General features: G+C 38.0%; 1 protein-coding gene across 1 annotated transcript in view; it reads right to left on the minus strand.

Moving 5' to 3' along the window:
- UBE3A (ubiquitin protein ligase E3A) overlaps positions 1-10,233 on the minus strand; it is a 49,167-nt gene that overhangs the window by 36,860 nt on the left and 2,074 nt on the right. The window contains exon 2 of the mRNA XM_008949513.1: positions 6,849-6,916. The gene's annotated coding sequence lies outside the window, so the exon portion shown is untranslated. The remainder of the gene's footprint in view (positions 1-6,848; positions 6,917-10,233) is intronic.

Below are 10,233 nucleotides of genomic sequence, written 5' to 3' on the forward strand. Positions count from 1 at the left end.
TCATAAGTAGTTCTCTTCCTTTCTCTGAGCAGCTGGTAGCTATGCAGTACGTGAGAAGTTTATTCCTGTGGCTCTAATGCAGATGAAACCCCACATTTGTAGGTTGCCATGCAGCAGAAGCCTCACACAGAAGCAAGGTGCACAAAGGCCAGCGAGCTATTGAGGGCACACCCACAGCTCCCTACAACACCCGCAGTCATAACGATCTGGTGCAAATGCTAAGGGAGCACATCAGACAGCTTTAAATGTTTCAGTACAGAAAGCTTTTGTGCTTCAGTCTAGCCTATTACAAGAGTCTCTTGGCTAGATGTTAGGTTTCAGGAAAAATCAAGCAATGTCAACGCTCATTTGTATTTGTTAACTTGTTAGAGATATGAAATCGCTGATCAGCAAGCAAGGCGCACAGTTTTCTGAAGTTTCTCAGAAAAGCTTTTGCCATTCTACTATAATTTGCCATTCTGCTACAAACCCTGTAGCAGAACAAAACTTCTATTTGTTTTGGAATTATGCTTATTAGTTTTATCAGGTACATCCCTTGAGGAAGGAAAAGTGCCGTTTAATTAAACATCAGTAATAACTGGGTCTTCTCATCTAAACACAAGTGCAGTTGACATAAGGAAAAAGAAGCAGGCTACCAAAAACCTCCAAAACCTAAGAGAGGTTCTTTAGTATCTGTGTTTTACAGGTGCAAATTGTCAAAGTTTAAGTGAGTCAATGCCAGGAACTGTAAGTCAGCTGGAAAGGTTCCTCATGTATCAACACTAAATGACAAACAGGGTAAAGATTTTCAGATTAATGTTTGCTGACCACCAGCTTTTCAGAACAGCAAAAAACAAGATACTGATGCACAACTAAGAAGCCTCGAAACAATGCTTATGGCATTGTGATTGAGACCTGACAACATCCACTTTTAGGCAAGGCTTAAAGAAACAGACACCTATTCTAAGGCAGTGCTTTCTTCTAACATTAAATCTAAATTCTTGCTGTTTTCTGAACTGAGGTGAGATGTGTCTGTAAACATGCACTTAGAAATTAACACTGCTTCTAGCTCTGTCCAAGTAACTTTTAGTATGCTAGTCAAAGAGGACAATGGTGCAATCCCTAACACCTCATTGATTGGGAAGTACCAGTTCATGTTCTGTAGTGCATCAAAACAGTCACATCAACCTAGACTTGGATCCTACATCACCCAGACCATGGGCAAAAGCTAATTACAGTAGTCTTCCATTCAAATGGAAGCATGTTAGAACAACAGCCTGACTGACAGCAAGCTTAGTAAAACAGTTTTCCTGATGCTGCTTCATAGAGGAGAGAAGCCATGAACACGATTGTCAAAAGTGAAGGAACACAGGAAGTGTTGGCGCTGGATTCAAAAAACATCATATTTTAGAATGTTAAGGAGTATGCACTGAGGTGGCAGCTCCATAATCATGGCCAAGACAAGCTCGTGCCCAGGCCTGACACAGATCCAACTCTGTCAGATTTATCACACGACCAAACATAGTATCTGCAGCAGGTCTGTGAAGAGAGGCAGTATCTGAACTTGCACGAATCTCACTGAGCTGATCTTAACTCAAAGTTTAGTACTGAAATCTGTATCAACAAATTGATTTTACTGAGGACCAGAGCTTTGAATCAGCTAGTTACTGCATTTCTGTTATAAGATACCTTAAAACTAGATTTACTGTACTGGAGTCTAAAAATCTCATACTACTTTTCAACAATACAAATGCAAGAAATTCTACTTAATTTTCCCTTCTATCTTCCCCACCTATCCTTGCTGCCACTCCTGTGGGACAGAGTATGACTGGCAACGATTCCCCAGCACAGATGAAGAACTCATTTTTAATAAAACCTTACTCATTCATGCATCAGCAGAGCACGGTCTGCTGGCAAAGAGATCAGCATGTTGAAATATGGGGTGGGTGGTGATGCAGACTGCCACCAAAGATCCCTTATTCTGAACCTAGTTTGAAGAAAAGACATTTTGACTGCTGGATTCAAATAAGGTGGAAAAAAACCAAACTCTTAAGAGAGTTAAAGGACACTACTTGATCATGAAAGGGAAACACACTCATGAATACACTAACACCTTGAAAAAGGGCATTATGAAGAACAGGAAACTGACCTAAATCAAATGCTTTTCTGTCACAAGAATGCCTTTACAAAAACCCCTCTGGATGTAACTTACCTTTTAGAATGTAGGAACTGCAGTCCCAGATCAGGTATTTATTCTTATTACTCAGACAGATTTTTCTGGTCTTTATTGTCATGATTAGCATAGCTAGCGCTTTAGGCTTTTGCAGACACACAGAGCAACTGAAGGTATAAAACAAAGTTTGTGCCTGTGGCATATGTCTGAGAGACCCGAGATGGCTGCTAGGCTCTTTGGGATTGGGCAGGCTCCAGTACAGGCACATCTCTATCTGCCTAGTGACTATTCACAAGAGGTGGAGTCACCCAGGACTGCAACAACTCCTATTATAATTAGCAAGACAAACAAGATCCATGCCTTCAAACCATGTATCTGAAGAACCTTGTGTGGTTTGGAGTAGCTGTCATCAAGAGGGAACAGGATAATGTTTATGCAGTAGTTTGAGATAACACCCATTTCTCCAAGGTGGCAAAGGTGCAGCTTTTCTGAAAAGAACATTCCTATCAACTCGAAAAGAAGGAGGAAATAAGAGTGAAAGAACAAGATGTCAGCAACCAAGTCCAGATGCACAAAAAGGGACTAAAAGCAACTTCACTGCATAGCCTGATGATATATTATCCTTGCATATATCATTTAATCTTGACAGTCTGGAACCACAAACAAGAGCCAAGAGGTTCCCAGCTTCAACAAATGGAACCTAAAGTTACACCATAGAGAACCTAAATACCTATTTGTCAACAATCAAAAAATGAAGCCAAAATGCTTCCAGCTACAAATCACTTAATTGAAAGTTGTCACTTACATGGACTTCATGGACTTCCTATATCTCTTACTATTTGCCTTATGTTATTTGATCTTATTTTATGTGACAGCACAGCAATCTGTCAGCTGACACGCTGTACCTGAGATCTAGGAAGATCCTTGAGAGGACCACTTTTCTAATTTAAACTGTAACTACTTATTGACCTTATCAGAGGATGGGTGCCCTCGGAAGTGGCGTTTCTATGAATTTAAATTTCCTTTACCAAAGAATTTTGAATATCCACTTGAGTCATCTTTGATCCGAACTTTAAGATTCCCTTTTTGACAGATGATCTAATGAAAATGGGGGTTATTCACCTGTACAGAGAAGTACCATGATCTTCGTTTCCTTCTACTGCCAGAATCTGAGCTATTTAATTAAAAATAAGTACCCCTCCCAAGAAGATACCACTAAAGACAGCTTTTGTATGTTTTCTGAAGAATCCCTCTGAATTCACAAAGAATTAATTTGATACATCTCCAGAATGACTGGGTGCCATGACGAAACAGACAGTCATCATCGACACAGCAAGAGGTGCCCTCACAAGTACCCTAGCTAGCTTACTACTTCAAAAAAGGAACTGACAAACTAATAGGAAAGATAGCCTTTTGTAACTTGAGATTGATTCAAGTGCCCTGGAGGAAATCATAGAATAGTCACCAAATCCCTAACTTCAATCTTAAGTGTCACTTGCAGAGGAAAAAAAAAGTAATGGGCATGTTTGAGATAATTTCTTGATAAGGTTGGAAACATCAAATACTTCTGTTGCCTGCATGCTGCTTCCAACATAGAAGACACAAAAAGACATGATTCCAGGAGTTTTCTTCATGCAACTAATAGCAGGTCAAATTATTAGTGATCCTAAACTACAACAAAACAGCTACTAATAAAATCTGACCGTGTAAATCTTAATGGAGTTGCAAAAAAACTGTAGTATGGCATCTACACATTTCCTCCCTCCCCCCCCACTGCCAGGTAAACCAAACCACTCAACTAATAAAAACAAATACAAAACCACACAGTTAGAAGACCAAAAGAATTTGGATCTATCCTGGAAAATGCCAACCTGAAGTGTCTAAGGCAGTCACAACTGCTGAGCAAACACACATGTGCTCCCAATAGGACAGCTACAATGACAGACACGACTCATGAAGGGTTCCTGGAAAGGTGTCTGCTCATCTGCAATAGTATTTCAGACATGTTAAAATGCAAGCCCAGTTCTCCAATTGTTCAATATTCTTCAAAAGTGTTCCAGAAGTATCAGAAAAGAGCCATGAAGACAGCATGAAGATAGGAGAAAGTGCCTTGTGATTAGATAATAGAGTTCAAAGTTAACCAAACTAATCAATATGGAGACTGGAGGAAACTAACTCCTCTCATAAGACAATATATATAAAAAAAAATCTTCCAATTAACAGAAAGCATAAAACCCCCACATGTCTAGAAACTGAAGGTGACAAATTTCAAACTGATGTAAGAACACAAGCATGCAGGATAGCGAGGACAACTGACACCAGAATAAACTAATAAGGGTGCGGAACTGAATTTGCTCCTGTGTTCAAATTAAAGCTCATGCCATTCTGGATTTTAGACTTCAGTAAAAACACGAGTTACTGAGTTTAAGAAAGGTAGAATTTGGTGCATCTCAATATACAGAGATCAATTATACATTTATATAAAAGCCTCACCTTTTAATATCTGTATATTCTTAGTTTGCCTTGATGTCAGTACTCCACAAAACCCACAGCAATACACAAAGGATGAGTGTTTGCTTCCATTCCCCTGACCCCACCCTGAAGCCAAATGCATGTGTGTTATTCTTGTTTTCTATAATTGCTCCCACAACTCTGGACACTAAGATTTTCCCCCTTAACATTTGGTTTTGGTTTGATAATTCAGTAAGATGACAGATCTACTTTATTCACCTTTATAAAAGAGGGAAAGACCCAAAATTATCTTTAGATTCTGCATTTTTCACTTAGACCAGGGCTGATTTTCCTTCCAAACCGCCAAAAAAAAACCCCCCCAATTTTTGACATCAGAACCATTTGTTTCTACCTCAGTCATGCCCGCCTTCAAAATGATACATAGTTACGAACGGAAAGCCCCTCCTACATCAGGAGGTGAAATCCAATCACTTATTTAAATTTCTTCTAGTAGCTCTCCTTTTACTGGCTAGGTATCAAGTTATTTTCCAAACAGGTAAGTTTTACAGCTTCACTTCAGCTTTAATATTTAAACTTTTATTCCATCTGTCCTTTTGCCTGTGCTTTATTTTGCTTTCTTATGCCACCCATCTTTCAGGCACCCTTCCATGTAAAGTTCCTTTCTGTTCACCAGGTTCTTCAGTGCCACCAGCATGTTTGTTTATATACAGTTTCTATTAGGACCAAGCAATCATGTGATTCTGTAGCATTACATTCAACTTTTCTGATGTTCCATTAGTACTCATTACTCAAACTGTGAAGGATTAGAGGGGAACTCTTCATCCATTTATGAAGCGCATACCATTACAAAGACTCTATGCATACATACAGTGGCAAGCAGCTAAACATTCAGAAAAAAAAGCAGCCAGCAGAAATAATGGCAATAAAGAAATAATGGCTTTGGTTTGAAGAAGAGCCATCATACACACAACTGATATTGGAACTGGAGAGCAAGAAGCAGGTGGGTGGTCCCAGTGGTGCTGTGGGTGCAAAAATGAATATATACTCCCCGCCAGATGCCTGCTAGAGTAAAGGACCAAACTATACAATTGTCACAGGAACATCTGGATTATGATAATGTAACATCATAGCTTTAGAGATTTATTTAATTAGCACACATTTAGAATTTCAGCTTAGAATTACTCATTTTTCGCTTCTGTCTATAGCTTCCAATGAAAAAACTTGAAAAAAGATCCAGAAACAACTCTGCAAGGTTGATATTTCAAAACTTTAGATATGTTCCTAGGTTAAATATCTTCAAAAGAAAAATCTAAACATGAACACATGGCATATAAAACTCGTATCAGCAGTTGTTGAGTTCTTCCCCATGTTTTAAGTGGTTGAAAAAAGAAAGTACACACAAAGCTTAGAAGCACTAGCTACATACAATTTTATATATACATTAACAGATGTATTCACTGTGGCAGAAAAAATGTACTTAAACAGTAATTGTTTTTTCTGATCATAGCAGTGAAAATGTTTCAAAAAAAATCCTTATATACCAAGCTGCTGCACTATAGAACTTAAGAGACACTACACAGTGGTGCAGCAGTACCATGTATCTCCACAGCATTACACCAGAAAAAAGTTAGAAAATGGAAATGAAGATAACTACAAGTTAAGGTTCCAACCCTGCTATAACGCATGTACGCATTTTTAAGCTGGCAGGACATCTAAAAGCCTAGACAAAAGAAGATACCAAATGCCATGGGCTCACGTTAACACAGATAATGAAGGTTACATTCCCATTTTCAAAAACTTGAATTTGCAAATCTGACTTAATCTGATGTTAAATTTGATAGTAGTTCTGAACTTATTTTGCAAGTCATACCTAAAAACTGTACAAACCTCATTATAAGTATGCTCAGCAGAGAGGAAAAAACTTTCACAAACAGTACCAATTCTTATCCAATTCATGTAGAAATAGATGTATGGTAGTAGCAGTGTGAAGCTGAGCTTGTAAAATAAATTAAAAGGGAATTCAACAATGCTGTATCATAATGTTTCCTTTACCCAAGGAAAAAAAAAAGTAACTCAGTTTTCTAGAGATTTGTCTTTACAGATTTCACCATCAAAAAAAAAAAAAAAAGGGAAAAAAGAGAATGTGTTTTTCCCTGCTTTTATTTTCAGCTTTTTTTATATTAGTTAACAAAAGTATATTTATTATAATTATTATTATACATACCATATCTTTCCAGAGCTGCAGAAACTTGTTCTTTCAAATTCTAAAATGGACTTCTACAGTTCCTGTACCTATAATGCAAAACACGTTTCAGTTTTTGTACGATGCTCCATACCACTCTGAAGCTAAAGACAACTTCAAACTGATACATTCAAGAATGGCCATTCAATTAGTCAAAAGTTTAGAACTAAAGGAAACTTAGTCGAAAAAATATACTTAGAATGATAGACTCAGACTACCTCAAGTTGGAAGGGATCCATAAGGATCATTGAGTCCAACTTCCTGCTCCTTGCAGGACTACCTAAAACTAAATCACATGACTTCCCATAAAAACAACAACAGAAAAATATTTGGTATGTTAGGGAAACCATAAAAGCAGAAAGTCCATACATGTCATGCTTTCAATTCTTTCCTCTGTCGTGATGCAACAGAGTTTTACAATTCCACCCATCCAGCTCATTCTAAATACCCACTTCCTTCTTCAGGAAGATTCTGCCAAGGTGCCCTGTTCCCTGTGCACCCCCCATCCGCCTGTCCCGCCCGCTCCCCCCAAACCCCTTTCCCTGGGTTTGCTATTTAAGAATTGGTATTTAGCATCAGAAAGACAGAACCATCTCTTTGTCCTGGCTGCTCAAAACTGCTGGAGTTTGACAACCTTCTCTATAAATTGTTAATTTTCAGGGAAGCCATGATTGACAATGGACAGACAAGTAAAATATACTCCCAACATATCCCACAAACACCTAAAAGCACAACCAATTCCAGGGCAAAAAGTGACAGAAACAGGTATACAGTTTTGTAGTTACTAGAAATCTAGTAACTTCTTTACAACAAGTTATTGTTTGGCACAGAGTATCACATTTTCAGTACCATGAAGTTTTAATATTTATTTATTTATTTTAATTCTAAAACTATTAAGAACAAAAATCCAATGCAGCTGATTTAGGCTGATGTCTCCAATACAGACTGGAGTTCCCACAAAGGAAACCCTGATCTGGTTACCTTAAAAGTACACCCAGGTTTGTTTTAAAACACGTCCAACTACAGAGAACCCATCCTGTATCAACGGCCCATTTCTTTATCCTGCATGTGAAATGGAGTGATCCCAGACTGACACAGTCAGAGTCCCTACAGCTCTACAGCACTAGCAGTTTGCACACAGTTTTTTTGTATTTAAAGGAGACAAGATTGATGTTTCAACAATTATGACAATTTTGTGGATTAATGTACAATTAGGATTAATGACTTAATGTTATGCAACTGTGTCAATAAAACTTTACTACTATTCAGAATAAAAAAAAAGAATTTATCTGAACAATACATGAGAGTAGCTGATGATTTTCCTGTTCAGAGATTGCACTTCCACTCCATACCAACAGCAAAATACAGAATATCTATACTAGTTCGACTGAAGAATAATTCTTCACAGTGTCTCCATCAGGCAGACTCAGAAAAATATTCTGACAAATGTGACCAGTATTTTCATATCTTGTATCACAGGGCCTCCAGCTAAAACCCTTGTGTATGAGAGTGTATGTGAGCAAACGTGCACGTGAACAAATACATGTGTATATGAACAAGTGTTCACACACACAGTCACCTATTTAAAATCCACTTGCTCTGCTCCAAGGTACAAAAGCAGTAACTTTCAGTGTCCACAGAGTACGAGCAGAGCACAAAGTACAGCACGAAAAAGTACCAATACCTCTATCAGACATTTTATGATTATTGCCCAGCAATAGAAGAACAGAAAACAAAGGTTCCCAACATAGCTGAAGCAATGTAGCTCAAGACAGCACAATATACAGAAGAAAAAAGACCACAGTGGAAGAGACAGAGGCTTTGCTTAATAACACATAGCTAGCAGCCAAAGAGCAAGTAATTCCAATGGCACATAACTGAAGCTTCTTGACTTCCAGTTCTTGCTCAATCTCCCCCTACCAGCTACCACCAAGGCAGAGCAGGAGTTCAGCAGAAAGTCTGCTCAAAGGCTACGTGACCACCAACAAAATAAAATATGCAAACTGTAACATCCAAAAGGAATGAAAATCATTTCATGAAGTCAGACGTGCTTTAACATTTACCTTTAGTATACGTATTAATTAGCATTAAGCCACATCTGCCATAAAAAAATGAAAATTGCAAATTGACTAAAAGCATGGCTAACACTACTGCTTCCACACAACATAATGAAATCTTCCTTTGACACAAGATCAGAGCCAAAAGAGCTGCTTGTTTACAACTACGTTAAGCATTTCTAGTAAGTAAAAGCGACTTCAAGGCATGCTGAATATGAACAAAGATGGTAAGCTACTGAATGAACCAAATGTTGCATACGGAACTGCAAAATATTTAAGAAATTAACTATAAATGACAGAAAAATAGCTTTGCAACTCTCACATCTGGCTGGGTGAAATACATCATCAAATTACCTCTATCAGGTGCTTAAACAATGTTTTCCACTTGTTTTGGGTTGCTTTTGATTTTTTTTTTAGTAGCTGTCACAAGATAGGAGCAGAAGAAAAAATTGAGAGTGCTACCCTAAAGGAAAAGGTAGGTATTTTAACTAGTATTATAGATTCTCTCACACAATTCCAGATATACAAGTTCAGGTAAGAATTGTTTTCTTCCATGAGTGACATTCTTACTATAACAATGTTAGTCAAATAAAAAACCAAGTATTCTTAAAGATCCTTCTTCCAGTAAGATACTCAGGTCACAGGAAGCCTGCAAATGGAGTACTTATCACCCCACCTTACAATGTGAGGGAGAGGCTCAACCTTTGCAGGCACAGAATACTGGTATTTCAGAGTGACACACTCTCAGGAGCCCCCGTGCCCCTGCACTCCGATGGGCCTCGCAGGTTCTGCAGACCAGATGTGTTCCTGTGCTTCAGCAACAGGCAAGTTCTGCAACAACAGCTGAAGCACATCAAGCTGCTGCTGCTACAGCCACTGTCTGCTAGTTTACCTTGGGCTTTCTAAAAATAAAAGCAGGTGTATATATACATATTAAACCACAATATTCATCACCAAGACTTTGGACATTAAATTCCACCATGAAATAAAAAGTAATCATTACCTAAATATGGCCAAACAAACAAGAAAGATGAAAATATCATGTTGGAAATAGGAATTCTGAAGTAGCAACAGACCTTTTCAGTATTGTCTAGCTTTGTAAAAGGTTTTGATACCTCTTAAGAAAACAAAAAATATTTTACAAATATTTTTTGTAAAATCAAAATATTTTAAGTACTAATCAGCTCAAACACACAACTAACCATAACATGAAAAAAAAACCTCCTCTACAACTATGGCAGCATTTCCTGGATTATTTTGACCTGCAACCCACTTTAGAAGTTCAAGTCCTTTAAGATTCACCCCACCAC

This window comes from Merops nubicus, unplaced genomic scaffold, assembly GCF_000691845.1.
Source record: "Merops nubicus isolate BGI_N331 unplaced genomic scaffold, ASM69184v1 scaffold15821, whole genome shotgun sequence".
Taxonomy (NCBI): Eukaryota; Metazoa; Chordata; class Aves; order Coraciiformes; family Meropidae; genus Merops; species Merops nubicus.